Below are 22,561 nucleotides of genomic sequence, written 5' to 3' on the forward strand. Positions count from 1 at the left end.
TACGTTTCAAGGAATGAAGTCCTAACCTATTCAATCATTCCATAAAACTCAGGTCCTCCAGACACAGCAACATCCTTGTAAAGTTTCTCTGTACTCTTTCAACCTTATTTACATCTTTCCTATAGGTAGGTGACCAAAACTGCACACAATACTCCAAATTAGGTCTCACCAATGTCTTATACAACTTTAACATAACATCCCATCTCCTGTATATAATACTTTGATTTATCAAGGCCAATGTACTAAAAAGCTCTCTTTATGACCCTATCCAGCTGAGACACCACTTACAATGAATTATAGACCTCTATCCCTAGATCCCTTTGTTCTAATGCACTCCTCAATTCACTCTGTAAGAGTTTGGTTGTTCCTACCAAAATGCAACAGCTCACACTTGTCTGCATTAAACTCCATCTGCCAGTTTTCAGCCCATTTTTCTAGCTGATCCAAATCCCATGATAGACTTCCATGCTGATCACTGCACCCCCAACGTTGGTGTCATAATGCTTTGAATTATTTTATGTCCTTTGTGTGTATTTTAGTTGATTTCATTGATTTTTGAAAGATTAAGGTAATATTTACTTTATCTTCATCGTGCCCGACGCCAGCCCCCTAGGCCTGAGTCGATGTAGTAGTAGTAGTAGTACTTTATCTTCACTTACATCAAATGTAATTTTTGCAAGCTTTTCTATGTTTCAAACATATCAAAATCAGTGACAGCTTTACAGCTGGTGAAATCCTCACTCTAGCCTTGCCAGCAGTGAATACCTATCAAAGATATTTTGGGGAGCAGGGTCAGCTCAATGTGCCTAGAGGTCAGTCACTATCTGAACCTCACTGCCAGATTTAAATACTCAGTAGGACAGTGACAAAAGACATTCATATTCTATCCACTCCAGGCATGCACAGCAATTCTGGGAGGAAGGGATAAAGCACATTTCGGCCATCTAACTCCATTTCCCCCTCCACAGAAGCTGTGTGAGTTGCTGAGTGTCTCCTAAATTTTCTATTTTGTCTCAGATGACCAGTATCTGCAGTACTTTGCTTATAAAACTGTAATACTCTTGGCCAAAAAAAAACTTCTATAGTGAACAAGAGGATTATTTGTTGGAAGTACACTATGGAGAGGATGCAAATTATTCAAAGGGTAGTTATCTATGGCATGTATTCACTTCGTGCTTTCTCTACGTTTAGTGCTAGGATTCTCATTCTGGGAGGTAATGTGCAGCATAACTGACCATTTAAACTCCACACATACAGCACAGGAGACCAGGACTGAAACGGGATCAGTAGAGTTGAGAGGCACCAGCACTCCTTTCTTTGCCTCTCTAACACTGAATGAATACGTTTTTCTGTCATTGCTTACTGGAAATGTTCATAGCAATTTTGTGCTGTGACCCCAAGTCTTTGAATACCCACTCGGGAATGCCTTTTCTAACCCATCAACTGCTTTCATAATTTTAAGAACCTCTAACAGACTTCTTGCCAGCCATCCCCTTTCCAAAGAAAACAGCCTCAGTCCCATCACTCAGGCCTCATGGTTGTAACATTTCAGTTCCATTGTAAATCTATCTTTATAGTTTCTCCAGCAGCTCTACATTTCATAACTTGGACACTAAAACTAGGCCCTGTACACTAAATGTGGTCTAACGAAGGGGGTCTGTGGAAGTTTAACATAACTTCTCTGCTTTTGAATTCCATTTCTCTTGAAATATAAGCCAGTACTTCCTTTGTTTTTTTAAATGGCAACTCTGATATTCCTGTATACGCAGTCTATTTTGGTAACAGGTCATGATTGGATATGTGTACGATTATACCCTACAGGGATATGGGCATAAGAGGCTCATGAAAGTCAATGAACACGATTTAAAACAAAGTTTCTACTCTGGAGTCAAAGACTATTCAAGCGAGTAAGTAGGTACGTCGAGGGCATGCATGTTGAATGCCTTTGTAACACTGGTTTAGCAAACCAGCTCTTCACTACTTTTTACAGAGTGTCAGCCTGATTCAGGCATGGAACTCTTTTGAGTTACAAAGTCCTTTCAGCAAAGCAGACACTGATGATCAAATACATCATCATATTCAGTGTTTAATAGTGTGATAGCACAGCCTCTGGCTGAGCTACTAAAATAGGTGACACATAAGTCAATTTATTAGATAGCTTTGCTACTTTCACTCCTTTAGGCCCTGAGACTAGGAATACTGACAGCAAGCCAGACATCCCACCTCTCCCGCAAGTTCCGGGAGTCTCCCTCATATGAATAGTGGCTCCCTGATGCCCGCAAATTATATACAATATCACGGAAATCAATTTTTTTGAGAGCGAACAAGCAAGAGAAAGCAAGAGAGAGCGTGAGAGCGACCACAAGAGTGCGCGAGCGAGAGAGTGTGCGAGAAAGCAAGCGAGAGCACGCGAGCGACCAAGACAGAGAGAGAGAGCGTGAGCAAGAGAGAGAGCAAGAGTGCGCCATGGCAGAGTGTTCCAAAAGAAAATATAAAACGTACATCACCCCAGACTACACTAAAGTGTACCCCTGCCTAATAGGGGTCAAAAATAATGACAGTGTTGCTCACTGCACTATTTGCAACAGTGACTTTTCTATTGCCCATGGTGGGTTAAGACTGTAAAAGACATGTTGAGGTAAGTTTAACAGGTGTCATTCATTCATTAGCATAGCTAACATTATTTAAACTAGCTGGCTAGCTGCTAAGGAGCTACTCTATTGCAGACATTCCACCTCTCCCGGAAGTCTCCCGCAAATTGATGGTGCTACCTCCCTGAAATGAGTTTTTGCAGGGTGGGATGTCTGGCAAGCACTGTGGGTCACTGGAAAGATACAGCCAACTTAGTCTCCAGAGTACACTGGAAGGGTAAGTGAACTAATCTCATGTTTCTTTCCAAAGTCAATATCCCAACATAGGTTTTTTTGGACAGGTCAGCAAATTGCAGCATTGTGAGCCCGTGCATCAACAGTATATCAAGGTCCAGTATAAACTCATTACAAACTACTCACCCACACTTCATCTGTGGAAGTGCCTGAAGTTCCCCACACTTCCCTCATCAGTCACTTCAGGACCCACAAGAACAGAGTTGAAGCCTGAGAGTGGAAATGAGTTATCGTTTGGCCTGAGAGGCTGCCTGAGAAGGAGCAATGTGGGTACAATCTGGCCAGGATTTGAAGCCACATTGAGGGAAATACGACTCACACATTGCCATTTTTGTCCAGGATATCATCGCTGTTTGAAGTGTTAAAGATGCAAGTACATGTTCTACTCTGCTTCCAAGACTTGCTTCCATTGTGGAACTGAATTTCAGAAGCAGACTAAAATGTATAGTCCGTGCCACGGATGTCTAAGAAATTAAACTCTGGATAGTACATTTACCAAAACTCATACCTGTGTCTGGTAGCTCAGCTGCATGTTAAAAGTTATCTAGCAAGAGAATCAAGGATTACTGCAGTAAAGTAGCTCTGAGATTAAAACATTAATCAGTATTGTACTGAAGGTTGGAGCATCACAAGGGGGTGAACGGCCTGCTTCTATTTTTTAATTTGCTCAAGCCAATTTGGAAGAGTAATTTATTAAATCAGTGGCCCCCAACCACCGGGCTACAAAGCATGTTCTACCGGGCCGTGAGGAAACGATATGAGTCAGCTGCACCTTTCCTCATTCCCTGTCAAGCACTGTTGAACTTGATCATACGGTTGCCAACTGTCCCGTATATTGGGCTAAATTGGTTTGTCCCGTATTTCCCCCGCTAAGGTAGAGCGTTCCTATGAAACCTTTCGTGCCAAAGTGGCGTGAAGCGAAGAAGCAATTACCGTTAATTTATATGGGGAAAATTTTTGAGTGTTCCCAGACCTAAAAAATAACCTAATAATCATACCAAATAACACATAAAACCTAAAATAACACTAAAATATAGAAAAAACAGAAATGATATGATAAATACACAGCCTATATAAAGTAGAAATAATGTATGTACAGTGTAGTTGGGAAGATGAGGCAAAACTGATTTGTGGAAAAAAATCGGCAAGTACGCGCATGCGCACATCTACACGCACGCGCACATCACACATGCGCACACAGGTGCCCGCGCAAGGCTTCATGGTCATGGTAGTCTTTCCTGGGGTAAAGTGTCCCGGGATTTGACTGCTACTTTTGTCCCTTATTTGGGAGTGAGAAAGTTGGCAACCCTAACTGTAAAAAGACATGTTGAGGTGAGTTTAACCCTACTTGAACACCCCCCACCCCGGTCAGCCAGTCCGCAAGAATATTGTCAATATTAAACTGGTCCGCAGTGCAAAAAAGGTTGGGGACCCCTGTATTAAATAACTAACACACCAAAAATTCCCAATGTTATCACTTCTCAGTAGCATGATTTTTAAACCATGCCCTGAGTTTTTGTTGCTCCACCCTAAAGATAATTTTTATGCTGTATCATCTATCTATTAAAATTTAGCAAAGATTTGGTGAGGCCACTGTACAAGGCAAATTAATATTATGTTAAAGTCTGCACCAGACATCCGTTGATGAGGAACTATTCCAAATGAGTCAATGTGAGCATCACAAGGCTATATTATCCTTAGAAAGATGCACGGTCCACAGTTCTATGGAACATTACCTTCTAATAACATGTTGCAGGTGGCAGTTCCATTGAATATACACTGATTAGAAGTATCTCCATACAGTTGGTCTTGGGGTAACTCCCAAAAGAATAGAATGTCACTGGAGAGAATTAGCCTGCTTAATAATGTCTCCCTCAGTTACTTTGACAGATCCTTCAGAGCAATGTTCACTTGGCTTCTGACTGTGAGTGAAGCTGTATTGTCTGAGGTAAGTTTACTGGTTCTGAGACATCACCCATCTTTCTCCTTGGAGAGGTATTTCTGTATGAGGAAAGCTCCATAGCCCCAAACTAGCAGTCCTCCAGTCCTGATGAAGGGTCTCGGCCCAATACGTCGACTGTGCCTCTTCCTAGGGATGCTGCCTGGCCTGCTGCGTTCCACCAGCAACTTTTGTGTGTGTTACTCCTCTAGTTGATGGGATTGTGTTAACTTTGCCTTTAACTTATGCACTCAATGCCACTCTATCAGGTACTTCCTGCACAATTCTCTGTGAACTCTAGAGACTGTTGTGCAAGAAAATCCCATGGGATCAGCAGTTTGTTTGTTTGTTTATTTATTTATAGGGATACAGTGGGGAGTAGGCCTTTCCAGCCCTTTGAGCCATGCTGCCCAATTTAATCCTAGACTAATCATGGGACAACTTACAATGGCGTATCAACCAGAAGGTCTCTGGTCGGTGGGAGGAAACTGGAGCACCTGGAGGTTACCCAAGCAGCTACAGGAAGAACGTACAAACTCTTTATAGGCACCGGCAGGAGTTGAACTGTAAAACCTGTACTGTAAAGCGCTATGCTAACCACTATGTTACCATGCCACCCAGAGATACTCAAATCACCCCATCTGACACAATCTGTCATTCCACACTCAAAGTCACTTGGATCACATTACTTCCTCATTTTGATGTTTGGTCTGAACAATAACAGAACCTCTTGACTATGTCTGCATGCTTTTATGCATTAAGTTACTACCACATGATTGGCTGATTAGATTATATGCATTAATGAGCAGGCGTACAGGGGTACCTAATAAAATAGCTGCTGAGTGTATAATAGCACATTCCAGTGCTAAGAAAGCCTATACTTAATTAATGCCACTAAGCTATCAATCCTCAGAGGATTAGGTGCTGAAGAAAAATTGACATAAGAAGCCCTTAAAGTGTGAGTATCATTTTTTTTTTGCTGATGATACTAAATTGAGTGGAAAAGCAAATTGTGCAGAAGATGTGGAGAGTCTGCAGAGAAATATAGATAGGTTAAGTGAGTGGGGAAGGGTCTGGAAAATGGAGTACCATGTTGGGTAACGTGAGGTCATCCACTTTGGAAAGAAAAAGTGAAAGAGCAGATTATTATTTAAATGGTAAAAAATTGCAGTGTTGCTGTGCAGAGGGACTTGGGGGTTCTTGTACATGAATCACAAAAGGTTGGTTTGCAGATGCAGCAGGCTATCAAGAAGGCAAATGGAATGTTTGCCTTCATTGCTAAAGGAAGTGAATTTAAGAGCAGGGAGATTATGTTACAACTGTATAGGGTACTGGTGAGGCTGCACCTGGAATACTGTGTGCAGTTCTGGTTTCCTTACTTGAAGAAGGGTACATTGGCTTAGGAGGTGGTTCAGAGGAGGTTCACCAGGTTGATTCCAGAGATGAGGGGGTTAGACTATGAGAAGAGATTAAGTCGCCTGGGACTGTACTCGCTGGAATTCAGAAGAATGAGAGGAGATCTTACAGAAACATATAAAATAATGAAAGCGATAGATAAGACAGAGGCAGGAAAGTTGTTTCCACAGGTAGGTGAGACTAGAACTAGGGGAAATGGCGTCAAGATTTGGGGGAGTAGATTTAGGACGGAGATGAGGAGGAACTGCGGTTCCCAAAGAGTGGTGAATCTGTGGAATTCCCTGCCCAATGAAGCAATGGAGGCTACCTCAGTAAATATATTTAAGACAAGGCTGGATGAATTTTTGCATAGTAGGGGAATTAAAGGTTATGGGGAAAGGCAAGTAGGTGGGGATGGGTCCATGCTTAGATCAGCCATGATCTTATTGAATGGCAGAGCAGCCTTGATGGGCTAGAGAGCCTACTCCTGCTACTACTTCTTATGTTTTAATGGTTTTTTGTAAGCTACTCCCAGAGACTCTAATAAGTTTATGAAGTAAGATAGAATGTCAAGTTCCTCAAAACATAATGAATGGCATCAGAGTATGCCACACAATGTTTGACTGAGAATGCAATAGCTGATACAGTTATTTCTTGATTAAAGAAAATGACGTGTTCCTAATGAAAACCATATAGTTAAATCAGATTCACAAATCAAACAAGCCAGACAAAATATATCATGGGTATTTTGTTAACGCATTTGGACATGCATGGTGACACCCAATTCCTTATGGTGAAAACAAATCTTAGTAACTTGGAGTCATATATAGTGAAGAGTCAATATTACAGTGAAAATTTATAAATTGAAGATTGCTAAGCTGAGGAATTAATGTATCATTCTGTTCCTTAAGATAGTCCAGAATGGGGAATAGAGTACTGGGCAGGTGTAATCTTGTTAATGTGAAGTAATTTGCACAGGTACATGGTAAAAGATAATGAAGACTTCTTTCAGTCAGATCAATTTCAGTTGAAAGCATAACTTAATTTTACAGAAAGTCGGAAGACTTGCCCCATTCAACAAGGAGGGGTAAAAGGCAAGCAGTACAGGTTACAACCTTAAATGAGGATAAATTATCAGGAGCAATTATTTAAATTCTTGAACTCAACAGGGCGCAGAGCTAGGTCACAGCATGTAGTACCATCTGTCTACAATTACATTTTTATACGCAAGTCCGCTTTGGGCGAAACAGTTACCCAGATACAAATATTTTGCTATTTTATGATATGGCAGCTAAGGAATTATCTGCACTCTTTTCCTCATTGAAATTCAAAGTATAAATTTTGTGACAGAGAATAAAAAGGAGTTGGATTCATTTGAATTAAGTGTTTATAAGGGATAGCTATTGCCACAAACTCTGTCATTTCCTAAGGTTGTAAGATAATAGTGCTTCTCTGAAATAGCCTAGAAACAGAGATGGACAGAATTTCCCTAAAGTATTGTAACATTTTATTCTGTGTCATTAGAAATGGTGCAAGAGTAGTTTGAAAAATAAAAGATGAGCTAAAATGAGACATTAGGAAGAGGATAGTTCTTGCTATTTGCCAGGATCATGCAACAATTTTTGAACACGTCATTCATGCACCCCTAACACAACTGTAGAGTTCTACAGTTATGCAACAATTTATAAAAGCAACTCCCATAGGCATTCCATGAATGGCATTTGAAATTACAAAGGATGAAGTTCAGAGAGATCTAAGGCACTGACTAGAGTAAATTCTCAACTCAATATGCTTCCATTTTGCAGAAGAGCAATGCATTAAACAAACAGAAGAGTGAATACTATGGACAATATCAGAAACGTCATTCAGGTCCTGGTTCAGACTGTGTACTGCTCACAGCAAACCACTCTTTCAATACTCCATTCAGTCTTGGTCATAGGAACATACATATGCAAAACATCTGTCTATTTATAAACATTCCAGATGTTGCCTTAAGCTATGATTAAATCATGTTTGGTGAATTCAAGTCAAGTATAAGTTCCAAGATTTACAGTACATATCAAGAGTACACCTGCATCATGATTGCATTGGCAGTACACACTGTAAAAATTATTTATTAGTCATTAATATTAATGACTAATGTATGTTAAATCTATAGAGCTGAAAATTGCCAACTAAAGACACTTTAGTTGAGTTTTCAATGGAGGCATCACAGTGGCACAGCTAGCTGACCTGCTGTTTCACAGTACCAGAGACCTGAGTTCATTACGACATTCAAGTGTTGCTTGCACGGAATTTGCCCATTCTCTCTGCGACTGCAAGAGTTCCTCTAGATGCTGTAGTTTTCTCCCATGTTCCAATGATGTATGGTTTAGGAAGTTAATTTGGCCACTCTAAATTGCCCTTGTTGTGTGAGTGAGTGGTGGCTTACTTAAGTCCATTACCCCTCCTGGGGCATGGGGCACTGACAGCAGCTTGCCAGAGTCCTCTAAGCACGGCCAGTCTTTCAAGGTGTTCCCCAGTGTAGTCCATATTTGAGGATCTTTCCTCTCCCAGGGATAAGGCCTTTAAGCTTTTGACGGTGTTTCTGTAACACTGGGTTTTTACGAGATAGGGTTGCTAGTACCATCCCAACCCCTCTACTTTTGCAGGTTTGGGTATGTCCATGGCGGACTTGAGTGAGTGGTTAAATTGGTAGGCATTTGAAGAAAATATGGGGTAAAAACTGGCATTTATGTAGAATTAGTGTAAATGGGTGGTTGACGCTCAGTGTAGACCATATGGGCTAAAGGGCACATTTCTGTGCTGCATCTATGAGTAATCATAACATCCATGCAATTATTGCTAAATACTAAATACCTAACAAGATTGGCCTACCATTTAATTACATTAATGTACGTGTGATCTTCGATTTTAAAAAATAAATCAGAGATTTAAACCAAAGTTTGATGTAAGATATCCTCCAACACTGTGACATGGTTAGAAAAAAACCTTAAAGCAAATTCACATGTCCTCACCAAGCTTGTCTTTCAGGCTTTGTGTAATGGCATGCTGACTATTACAATACAAAATGATGTCAAGTTTAAGAATTTTAAAGTACTCAAGAATGACAATAATTTATCCTTACAAACATGAGTTTGTAATCTGATTTTTTTTTGTTGGGAAACATTTGCATTCAGCTGCACTGTGGGGGAAAACTGCTGTAGGTTTAACCCAACTAAATGCTGTAAAACTAAGGATTACATTTTGATTTATTTTGTCTGTTAAGTAACTTAAGCATAGCTTGGGGCAACATCTGCGAAGAGAGCCTTGCTGACAAGAAGGCTATTCTTGAATTTGTGCCAGCAAGTACAGTATTTGAGATAGAACTTCAATAGTTGTAATACCATCCCAGCACACTGAGTTGCTTCAGAACAATTCACTTTATGCCTGAGACCACTTAACATAGGAACTGCATGGAGCTGGGACTCAGCAAGCAAACACCATTGGATAAAATGATAAAGGATTTCCAGTTGCTGCAAATGTAAATGAAAGCACATAAAATGTTGGCATTAAGCAGCTGATCGGTAAGGACTTGAAAAGAGAAAGGGCAAGTTATCTACCTTTCATCAGAAAAAGACTCAAAAAATGTTGCCTTACAAGAACCACAAGAGGAGAAAAATAGTGATTAGGAGCATAGTATCATGAATTCCTGCATGAAATGCTCTCTGGTTTAAAGTGAATTGTTCTGGAGTAGCTCAGTGCATTGGGATGATGTCACAAGCAGCAGGCAGCATGGCGGCCTAGTGGTTAGCACACCACTTTGCAGCACAGATGATCCAGGTTCAATTCCTGCTGCTGCCTGTAAGGAGCTTGTACATTCTCCCCGGGACTGCCTGGATTTCCTCCGGGTGCTCCAGTTTCCTTCCACAGTCCAAAGACGTACCAAGTTAATTGGTTGTTGTAAATTGTCCCGTGATTAGGCTAGGAATAAATTCAGGGATTGCTGGGTAGTGTGGAAGGGCTGGAAGGGTCAATTCCACACTCCATCTCAATAAATAAGTAAGTAATGAAATTGAATCCACAACCTATGGACTAACTTTCAAGCATTTATATTCTCAGTATTATTCATTTCTCTATCTATCTATCATTTGCAGAGTTTTGTACATTGGCTGTTTGTTAGTCTTTGTGCGTAGTTTTTCATTGATTCTATTGTATTTCTCCGTTCTACTGTGAATGTCTGTAAGAAAATGGATCTCGTATATTGTGTTATAGACATATACTGTATATACTTTGATAATAAATTTACTTCTATCTCAGCTGTTGGACTTACTGGCACAACTTCAAGAACAGCTTTCTTGTCAGTTAGACTGTCCTTCCAGATGTTGCCCGATATCCTAAAACTTCTGCAATGGGTTTAATGGGCTATGAATACATTTTTTGAAAAGCTGAAAGGGAGATGTGAGATGACATACAAAGTTCATCTTCAGCAGACTTTCTTAAGGAAACTAAAAAGAAAAAGACGGACAGAATGAATACAGCAGTGAAGGAGTCATGTTATCTGCAGTTGGGTTCCCACACAAAGGATACTGCATTAAATCATTGCCTAATACAGAAAGTCTTTCTCACTCTGGATTATGATCAAACTGTAAATATGCATGGGAAAGGTTATTTGAAGCATATTATGTCCTCTTTCAAAGCTTTATGATCATTGCACTCAGCTATTCCTAGAAAGATTTCAGAGGTTTTTCCCTTTACTGCTTTGTTCAGAAATCACTTACTGTGTAGCTCATTCTTTGAATAAAGAGCATCTTTCTTTCATCAATTCTAGCTATGTTCTTTTCCAATTTACATATATCTCCTTGCCTTCCCATTTTGGCTATTTTTTTTATAACATTTTAGGATTTCTTTTCCACTGGAGAGGGATTACAATTAGGGATCGAGTATTCCCGATACTCAGATAGACTGGAAAAGCTAGGCTTGCTCTTCTAAGAGCAAGGCAGGTTAAGAGAAGATAAGATGGAGTTGTCTAAAACTTTTTATTGTTCAGAGGAATTGCTTAAAAGACTGTACGGTTGAAACTGAAAGGGTTTACACTGAAGGGCACTTAAAAGTAATAAGCAGGAGGAGTCAGGATGACATGAAGATCTTCTTTTATATGGAATGCACTGACTAAAAGGATTGTAGATACTGATGATTCAAAGGCATGTGTGAATATGCATAACATACATCTGTTCAAAGTGCTCTGCCAAAGAACCTTTTTCCACAATGTGTAGGCAATTGGCTGGATCACAATATTGAGATTAGTCAAAAAATGTTTTTAAAAAAACCTTCATTTTGAGTAGCACACATGGCAGTCACAAAGGGCCCAAAAATTGTTTGCTCTATTCCTCAATTTCAATTGTTGTAACATAGTTAAATTCATGTATTGCACAGGCAGGTGATAGATTTCTAAAACTACAAAACAGAATGTCTGGAAAGAGCAGATCGTGCAAGGTGATGAAAGAATGAATAAGCAGCAGCAAAAGAAATGATCTCTTAGGAACAGAGAACCAGGGTCATTCAAATTGGAATCCTGTTATATATGGCGATAATCCAACGACGGAATGTAAACTGGGGGCCGGAGGGACTCTCGAATTTTTGGGAAAGGTGAGAGGAAAAGCATGGGAAACTAGTGTGACACATTCCAAAGAACCGTTCCCTAAATCAGACGAAGCTTTGAGAGAGGAAAGAGGGTATTTACCTCAGAAGATGTAGTTTGAAATATGAGGTAATCACACTAAACAAAATGATAAAGAGATTGTGGAATAATCCAAATATCTTTATGTATCTTTGGGCCAGTAATGGATGTCGATGAAAATTCTTTAGTCAGAAATGGAGAGGCAAAGCAGAAATGGTGTTATGTCTTGGCCTTTCAAAAATGTTAATGGCTCTTTATTGACTTGATGAACATTTTCAAAAATCTATAAGGGAAATGAACATCAGACTATCTGCAGATCAGACATCCATTCTGCACCCTGCTTGCACTTCCTTCCATTGATCTGACTGGTCATCAAGGATGGTGTGGGTGATAATCAGCTCTTCCACCAATGCTTATTTTGCTTTCCCATTAAAAGTTAACTTTAACCTTTCTGTGTGCTTCTGTAGGTTATCAATGGTGACATCAGTGCTGTCCCGCTGAAAATGAATGGAATTACCAGGAAAGGTCAATGGTCTTTTAGCAGATCTCTCCTGCATATCTGACCTGGTCCTGACTCCTTGATACTTAACTGAAAGTATCCATTGCCACTTGCTTTCTAGAAACAAATGTTCAAAACAGAGATTTAACCAAAAAGATTAATAGCATTGAGAATGAAAATATGGTGAATGGCAATAGACAGGTATTAGAAATTAATTTAATTGGAAAAGTTAAAGAGCTTTTTAATTTTTTTATAATAATTCTAATCATTGTTAAACGCTGACACACATCCAATACATCAGTAACTATAAAAATATCATTCATTATATTGAACTATTAGCTGCTCTGCGCATAACACCTATCCATTTTTTGAACTTCCGGCTATTTCTCACTACTGGTAACATAGCAGCAATCTGATACTGCTTGCATTTTCTAAATGTTGTGAATGCATTGTCAAACTGTACAAAATATACTGTATGTAACAATGATGATCGAAATATCATTTATTTTATTTTCATTTGTTTTATTCAGAGATACAGCACAGCAACAGGCCTCTCCGGCCCTCCAACCGTGCCATCCAATAACACTCAAGTGACTAGTTAACCTATGACCTGTACGTCTTTGGAATGAGAAATGAAACTGGGAAAACTCAGAGGAAATCCACATGTCAAAGGGAGAATGTACAAACTACTTAAAGACAGCAATGGGAAATGAAAAAGGTTGGACATTCATACAGCCATGCAACATTAAGTGAGAGAAAGAAGGGGGAGAGAAAGGGGTGAGAGAGAGAGAGAGAGAGAGAGAGAGAGAGAGAGAGAGAGAGAGAGAGGAGGGGGTGAGAGAGAGAGGGAGTGAGAGAGAGAGAGGAGGGGGTGAGAGAGAGAGAGGGAGTGAGAGAGAGAAGGGAGTGAGAGAGAGAGGGAGTGAGAGAGAGAGGGAGTGAGAGAGAGAAGGGAGTGAGAGAGAGAAGGGAGTGAGAGAGAGAGGGGAGTGAGAGAGAGAGAGGGGAGTGAGAGAGACGGAGGGGAGTGAGAGAGAGAGAGAGGGGAGTGAGAGAGAGAGGGGAGTGAGAGAGAGGGAGGGTGACAGAGGGGGGTGAGAGAGAGGGGGTGTAGAGAGCGGGGGGTGAGAGAGGGAGTGAGAGAGAACGGTGTGAGACAGAGGGAGTGAAAGTGAGACGGGGTAAGAGGGGGAGTGACAGAGGGGGATGGGGGGTGAGAGAGGGAGATGTAGAAAGGGAGGGGTGAGAGAGAGAAGGGGTGAGAGAGAGAGGGATGAGAGAGGATGGGTGAGAGAAAGTGGGTGAGAGAGGGGGTGAGAGGGGGTGAGGGAGAGAGGAGGTGGGGGGGTGAGAGAGGGGTGTGGGGGGGTTAGAGAGGGGGATGAAAGGGGGGTGAGAGGGGGGGTGTGAGAGAGAGGGGAGTGAGAGAGAGGAGGGTGTGAGAGGGGGGGTGTGAGACAGGGCTGAGAGAGAGAGAGCAGGTGTGTGAGAGAGAGAGAGGGAGAGAGAGGGTGTGAGAGGGAGAGAGGGTGGGTGAGAGAGTGAGAGGGTGGGTGAGAGAGAGAGGGAGAGAGAGAGAGAGGGGGTGAGAGAGAGAGGGGTGACGGGGTGACAGAAGGGGGGGGCAACAGAGAGGGGGTGAAAGTGAGACAAAGGTAAGAGAGGGGTGTAGGAGTGAGGGGGGGAGAGGGGGGTGAGAGAAAGGGAGGTGACGGGGGGTGACAGAGACAGGCGGGTGAGAGAGAACAGGGTGAGATAGAAGGGGTGAAAGAGACAGAGGGTGAGAGAGGGGTGTGGGAGTAAGGGGGGTGAGCGAGAGGGGTGTGAGAGAGAGGCGGGTTGAAGGGCGGGATGAGAGAGAGGGGGCTGAGAGAGGGAAGGGGTGTGTGTGAGAGGGGTATGTGAGAGAAGGGGTAGAGAGAGGAGTGAGAGAGGGGGTGGAGACGGGGTTAGAGAGAGGGGGTAGGGAGATGGGGGTGAGAGAGGGATAGGTGGTGAGAGAGATGGGGCTGAGAGAGATGTGTGAGAGAGATAAGGTGGTGAGAGAGAAAAGGGGCTGCGAGAAAAGGAGCTGAGAGAGGGGGTGTGAGAGACAGGGGGTGGGGGAGTGAGATGGGGGGTAAGAGAGACAGAGAGGGGTGTGGGAGTGAGAGAAGGGAGGGTTAGCAAGAGGGGTGTGAGAGAGGGGAGAGAGAGGGGAGAGAGAGGGAATGTGAGAGAGAGGCAGGGTGAGGGCCGGGATGAGAGACGGCGGGGGTGAGAGAGGGAGGGGGATGAGGGTGGTGTGTGCGAGGGGTGTGTATGGGGGGGTGAGAGAGGGGGGTGGAGAGAGGGAGGTGAAAGAGGGATGGGGTGAGAGGGATAGGTGAGAGAGAGATGGGGTGAGAGATGGGGGTGAGAGATGGGGGTGAGAGATGGGGGGGTGAGAGAGATGGGGGTGAGAGAGATGGGGGTGAGAGAGATGGGGGGTGAGAGAGATGGGGGGTGAGAGAGATGGGGGGTGAGAGAGATGGGGGGGTGAGAGATGGGGGGTGAGAGATGGGGGGTGAGAGATGGGGGTGAGAGATGGGGGTGAGAGAGGGGGGTGAGAGAGGGGGGTGAGAGAGGGGGGTGAAAGAGAGAGGGGTGAAAAAGAGAGGGGTGAAAGAGAGGGGTGAAAGAGAGGGGTGAAAGAGAGGGGAGTGAAAGAGAGGGGAGTGAAAGAGAGGGGAGTGAAAGAGAGGGGTGAAAGAGAGGGGTGAAAGAGAGGGGTGAAAGAGAGGGGTGAAAGAGAGAGGGGTGAAAGAGAGAGGGGTGAAGGAGAGAGGGGTGAAGGAGAGAGGGGTGAAGGAGAGAGGGGTGAAGGAGAGAGGGGTGAAAGAGAGAGGGGTGAAAGAGAGATGTGTGAGAGAGAAAAGGTGGTGAGAGAGAAAATGTGGTGAGAGAGAAAAGGTGGTGAGGGAGAAAAGGGGCTGTGAGAGAGAAAAGGGGATGAGAGAGAGAAAAGGGGATGAGAGAGAGGGGGTTAAGAGAGAGGGGGTGTGTGACAGAGGGGGGTGTGAGGGGGTGTGAGAGGGGGTGTGAGAGGGGGTGTGAGAGGGGGTGTGAGAGGGGGTGTGAGAGGAGGGGTATGAGAGAGGCGGGGTGTGAGAGAGAGGGAAGGGTTGAGAGAGAGGGAGGGGTTGAGAGTGAGGAGGTAAGAAAGAGGGGTTGAGATGGGGGGTGAGAGAGAGGGGTTGAGCTGGGGGGGCGAGAGAGTGGGGGTGAGAGAGGGGGGAGAGAGGGTGAGAGAGAGAGGGGTGAGAGAGAGAGGGGATGAGAGAGAGAGGGAGGGATGAAAGAGAGAGGGAGGTAGGGAGAGGGGGGAGAGAAGGGGGAACAAGTGGGAGAGGGAGGGGGAAGAGAGGGAGTGGAGGAGGAGGCGGAAGGGAACAGGGATGGGGAGAGAGTGAGGGGGGAGAGTTTTCACATTCCATTCCATCTGCCAGATTGCCATCCTTTTACTTAGTCTATTAATGTTCTGTTGAACCAGTCATGCATCCTTAGCACTACCCACACTCCTACTCCCTGTTATCAATAAACTTGAAGAAATGGCAATTCCAGACCAAACTTGAATCACTGAAGGATGTTCAACATTTGTGGCTGGACTTGAATGCTATCATTTCATACAAAGTGAAACCAAGCAACATAGGTGACAACAAGGTTTTGCTTCCAGTTGAGCTCAATGTCTTTTATACTTCCTTTATAAACTCTCTACAGCCCCCAATGACCCTGTGATTTCAGTCTCAGAGGCTGATGTGACAGCATCCCTCAGGAGGGTGAACCTATTATCGTCCAGTTGCACTTATATCCACTGTGATGAAGTGCTTTGAGAGGCTGAGATGAAACAAATCAACTCCTGCCTGAGAAGTAACACGGATCCAATCCAATTTGCCTACCATCACAACAGGTCAATGGCAGATGCTATTTCATTGGCTCTTCACTCAACTCTGAAACATCTGAATAGAGATGCATACATCAGGATGCTCTTCATAAATTACATCCAGCATCCAATACTATCATTCCCTCAAAGATTATAAATAAGTTTCAAGACCTTGGCCTCATTACCACGCTGTGCAACTGGATCCTTGATTTCCTCAATGCAGACCCCAGTCAGTCTGGCTTGGCAACAACATCTCCTCCACAATTACCATTAGCACAGGTACACCACAGGGCTGTGTGCTTCGGTCCTTACTCTACTTGCTTTACACTCATGACTGTGAGGTTAAGCACAACTCCAATGCCATATTTAAGTTTGTTGATGACGCCGTTGTCGCTGGCCGTATCAAAGGTGAAGACGAATCAGCAAATTGGAGGGAGACTGAAAATCTGGCTGAGTGGTGCCACAACATCAACCTCTCACTCAATGTCTGCAAGACCAAGGAGCTGATTATTGACCTCAGGAGGAGAAAACCGAAGGTCCATGGCCCAATTCTCATCAGGGGATCAGAGACGGAGAGAGTCAGCAACTTTAAATTCCTCAGTGCTATCATTTCAGAGGATCTGCCCTGGATTCAGCACGTTAATGCCATTACAAAGAAAGGAAGGCAATGCCTCTATTTTTTTTAGAAGGTTGCGAAGATCCAGTACATCATCGAAAACTTTGAGACTTCTATAGATGTGAGGTTGAGAGTATATTGACTGGTTGCATCAAAGCCTGGTCTGGAAACATTAATGACTATGAATGGAAAAGCCTACAAAAAGTAGTGGAAACAGTCACGTCCATCACAGGTAAAGCCCTCCCCACCACTGAGTACATTTACATAGAGTGGTTTCGTAGAAAAGCAGCATCCATCATCAAGGGCCTCCACCTCTTGCTGCTGCCACCAGAAAGCAGGTACAGGTGCTTCAGGATTTACACCACCAGGTTCAGGAACAGTTATTAACCCTCAAGAATCAGGCTCTTGTACTAGAGGGGATAACTTCACTTGCCCCATCACTGAACTGTTCCCACAAACCATGGACTCACAGTCATGGAATCTTCAACTCATGTTCTCAAGATTTATGGCTTTTTTTTTATAATCTTTTTTTTGTATTTGCACACTTTATTGTCTGTTGCACATTAATTGTATGTCTGTCCTGTTGGGTGCAATCTTTCATCGATTCTATGGTGTTTCTTGTATTTACTCCGCAAGAATTTACATCCGCAAGAAAGTGAATCTCAGGGTTGTATATGGTGACACATACTATACTTTGACAACAAATTTACTTTGAACTTTGAAATACAATCCTCACAGCAAGACCACTGATATAAATTTTCAAAGACTCACAGCCTGTCAACTATTCATACCCTTTTAAAAACTGTTAAACAATTTTCAATCTATGTTAGCACATTACCAGTAAGTCCATGTGTTCTAACTTTATTCAGTAATTTCATGCACAGGACCTCATCTAAAAATCTAAATGTGTGGCCTCCACTAGTACTCCTCACTTATTCGACTAGATATATCTTCGAACACTCCAGTAGATTAGTCAAGGATGATTTTCCTTTATAAATCCACATTGTCTATTCAATTCATTTATATCTTCATATAATTTTTCTTGTATTAAAATCCAGCTTGTTATTAACTACCAGTGTCGGCCTAATAAACTGATGGTTCCCTGTATTTTACACCTCCTTTCTAAAATACTATGCTTATATTTACTACTCTCCAATCCACAAAAAACATCCGAGAATCTATTCAATTTTAGAAGGTGGACCCAGTATCCACTATCTCCATAGTCTTTTAAAATTCTGAAATGTAGATCATCAGGGATTTCTGGTTCATTAATTTCTCCAGCATTATTGTTTTTATTAATGCTAATTTCTTTTACTTCCTCATTTGCACTGAACCTTTGATTCTCCGGTTTTCCTGAGAGATATTTTGTGTCTTCTTCTGTCTTTCTCTTTGTGTGTCTTGCTTATTCCTCATGTGTTTCCCTAATCCCCACTGCAAGTGCTCTTAACCCTGTAAGGGGCCCATATTTGCCCTCGCTAATCTTTTCCTTTTTAAATACATATAGAACTTTCACAGGCTGTTTTTGTTTCTTATTAATTTCCACTGATATTCTATCTTCCAATACTTTCTCATTTCTTTGGTCCTCCTTTGCTGCACACTCAGATGCGCTTAATCATCAGCTTTAATGCTGAGTCACTTTATAAAGCACTCTTCCTCAGATCTAATAGTTTCGTTAATTTCTCCAGTAATGTGTGATTGTTGCAGTTTTTCTGTTTGTGTGCCTTGCAGGAATGTACATTACAAATCAAATACATCAGAATCATACATATATTATCCCTTTGTGTTCTATTCTATTGCACTGTCTCGTCACCATCAAAACCATTTGTGTGGGTTCCAAACCTACCATAACTAACATAAGATCATAGCGTCCTTGACTTAAATGGAAAACCCTGGTTTCAGATTAAACTTCATCAATTTCAAACTCGATGTGAATTTCTATCATACTAAGACCATACACATAGGAGCAGAATTAGGCCATTCAGCCCATCGAGTCTGCTCTGACATTCATGGTTGATTTATAATTCCTCTCACTCCCATTTTCTTGCTGTCCCCTCTTAACCTTTGAAGCCCCGACTATTCAAGAATCCATCAACCTATCTATGATAGGGGTCTTACTATCCAATATTATGTTCATTTTTTCCTTAGGACCCCTTTATAAGCAAATTATTAATTAACCCTTTTTGTGAGACAAAACTGAACAGCATTCTTATCATAGTCTGGTTATTCTGATGTTTTCTTTGGCATTGATATCACCTCCCTGAGGGAGTCACAATGGCTAGGCATGGCTAGTTCAAATAATAATGCAGTGCCTGCATCTTCCATTGAAAGGACACTGAGGAATGCCATTTTCATGGGGTGAACATTGCCAATAATTTGTCTGACCTCTCTGTGAATCCAACCCACCCTTACCAGACTTTCTAGTATTTTAAGAAAATGCATCCATCCCCCCAACTTATTCTAATATGGAGGCTACACACAATGCATATGAGTGCATACACCCTCATCTCTAAGAGCTTCAGATATGGCCAAGAATCACATCTACTTCAACTCTGAAAAAGTCCTGGGTTATGCAACAGTGGGAGACAAACTAATCTCCTGGTCCCTTCAGTTGATAACCATGAAATATACTGATATTTCAGCATTGCCAGGACCATCAATGACCCAAACAACAAAGAGCTCATTCATCAAGAACCAAAAACAGAGGAGAACTTTTGAAAGACAAAAGGGAAGTCTGATGGGAACTCTTTGAAAAGCTCCTCACTATTACATTGTTGTTAATGTGAGCACCCTCAAATCCATTCCACGATGAAGCATTTGGTTAAATCTTGCCACCACAACTGACCAAAAAGTTGTTCAAAAAGCCAAATGCCAAATGGAAAACAAAAAGGCCTGGCTGGGAGAATCTTCAGTCAAAATTTGCAACATTATTTTCCACTTCCTGCATCTTCGGAAACAGGTCTATTCCTATCTTTAATATCTCTAATTTTCTCTTTCAGGGTTCTTTTGAAGACCCTGACCTGGAGTTACACACTGAGTTTGGTTCTTTGCAAGAATGGGACCTGCTCTTGGTGTCTCAAGACTGGCCGCTATTCGATATGCTAAGGATGCAGCCCAGAAGACTAGCGCGCCTTCAGGGTTCTGGGATTTTGTGGCTCTGGAGGCGGGCAGACTGGAGGCCAGTGCCGCCACAGGAAACTGGTGTGTCCTGGGAGACAGAAGGTCAAAAGCAGCAAGCTGGCTGCTGCTTGTGTGCTGAAAGACCCCAGTTCTTTTGGCACAGAGTTCGGAAGAAGTGACGCAACAGACTTTTAACATCGTAAATCAGTGAGTTGTTTGTTACGTCTCCCCTCTCGTTGTAAAACGGGGACACCTCTTTTTCCTTTATTAGGGAGAGAGAGCGAGCCTGTGGTATGTCAAATTACCGGGTGAACGAGTAGTCTTTCGGGTACTATAAGTCTGTGTCTTTATTGACGCTTTGCTGCACGCTTGAGTGCCCAGTTGGAGGCGCCGATGCTTTTTTGCTGGGGGGGGGGGTGTTGCTCTGCTGCTGCTTATGCAGTGGTGGGGGGGAGCTGGGGGAGTCTTTGGGGTGCTAACATTTAACTGTCATTCATTCTTTGGGGTACTCCTCTGTTTTTGTGGATGTTTGCGAAAAGAATTTCAGAATATATATTGTACACATTTCTCTGACATTAAATGTACCTTTAAAACCTTCTACAATGAGGATTAATTCACAGAAAAATCACAGTGACTGCAATTACACCAATCTTCAAGAGTCTACTTACATTGTGTAAACATAACAGGAATCTTCCTGTCTTGCGCTACAGAGAAAGTCTTCTACAGCCACTTCTACCGTAAAGCCTATTAGCTGTTCACCAGATTGTTGTGTGGATTCCTAAATCAGCTAGTGGTATAAAAGACACTATCTACCCTGGTAAGAAAAATGCATGGTGTTGCACCAGCTACTAGGTATATGTTTCATATAGTTGAGATCACTAAAGCCCCAGTCTTTGTCATTCAAGGGGCCCTGTACAGCGTCCTTCTCACTCTCCTCAAACTTTTTAATTGTAATGCTATGTCTCATTCCAACAAACTTCCTGTTGGAGGAGATGGAGTGAAACTGTTCAACTGATACCACCTTCACTCCAAAATCAAGATCACCCACCGTCATTATTGAGCTGCTGTATGAACATTACATCTGTATATATTAACTTTTGAGAGACTGAGCTCCATTCACCCTCCAGCCTGACAGGTCGTCTGTGAAATAAAAGACTTAACAAAAGCTGAAAGCTACATCAGCACAATATTTTTGCTGTTACTTGATTACCTAAGTTATTTGAAATATAATTCAAAATGTATCTTGACCCTTTCTTCACACCAACAAACTTTAATAAAAATGTGTATTACATTGCCATAATTTTTATGTACATTTATACAACAAAGATACTTATTTCTCGTGACCTCATTTGGATAAGGTCTCAATAATATCAAATCTTATTCTATTAGTTGCCATTTCTTAAGATTGGCCATTTAATATAATTCAATAATGACATTTAAAGAATAATTGTTTTTAAACTCTCTGCAAATGAATTCTGGATCCTTAAAGGGAGAAATTTCTGTGGTATGCTCGTTACAGTAACTAGTGGCATTGTGACAATGGAGGAGATAGCCTCTTGATCTTTTTCATGTTCATTTACAACATTGTAATGCTACCCCCATCAGATGTGCATGCAAACAGGGATGCCTACATTCCCATTGTGTTTACAAGGCAGAAAAGGGTAGCCCTCTTCTTATACTTGATAGCACGTTTACTAGATTTTCTCCATCAAGCCACTGTAATTACACAACGGAAGAAATGACCCTGAGAAGATGTGACACTGTGTTAAATCTACAAAGAATATTGCAAGGATACTGTTAACTTTGTCCCCTTGTTGATTGGCGCCTAATGGACAATTAAGGAGCTTGCAGCAGCCTGCTGAAAAATACAAGCAGGCTGAATTAGGTAGCAGCCTGTGTTGTACCTTGGCACTAAAAAGTACATCAAAGGGGTTAAATGGTTTCAATTTTTGCTGCTGCAGGGAACCAGACTATAAAGAAGACCAAGAAAGATAGCTAATGGCTGTACTTCAACATTAAAACGCAAGCTTAATCCATCTTATAATCAGAGAACAATTTGCAAATCATTAAGAGAAAAGTAAAATTACATTAAAATACAAATCAAGTGCCCCTCATTGGACTAATAATCTTTTTGATATTATTTTGCATTTTACTATCTGTTCCCTGTGTACACGTGCCTCTGAAGACTATTTTTCCCAACATATCACTATTTACCACAGCCCACTACTTTAACAAGAGACTGAAGGAAGTGTAATATGCTATTCAGAGCAGGTACTAATGAAGAATTCCATATATTCTGAAATTTAATTAAAACCCCAAAGATTTCAAATTAGATGCAATTTGAAATGCCTGGGGCAGAAATACATGCACTTGCGTGGCAAGGGTATCACACTGAAAGTTGATATCGTAATTGGTCTTGATGTATTTTGTGTTGCCATGCTGAAGCATAGAACTCATAACCATATAAAAATTCTCTATAGATTACCTGCTCATTGAAAATGCCATCACTCAGGTAGCTCTATACTAAATTACTATGCTGCTAAAATGCAC

General features: G+C 42.0%; 1 protein-coding gene across 1 annotated transcript in view; it reads right to left on the reverse strand.

The window, feature by feature from the left end:
• mgmt (O-6-methylguanine-DNA methyltransferase) overlaps positions 1-22,561 on the reverse strand; it is a 401,995-nt gene that overhangs the window by 92,656 nt on the left and 286,778 nt on the right. The window lies entirely within an intron of this gene.

Source organism: Mobula birostris, chromosome 21 (genome assembly GCF_030028105.1).
Source record: "Mobula birostris isolate sMobBir1 chromosome 21, sMobBir1.hap1, whole genome shotgun sequence".
Lineage (NCBI taxonomy): Eukaryota > Metazoa > Chordata > Chondrichthyes > Myliobatiformes > Myliobatidae > Mobula > Mobula birostris.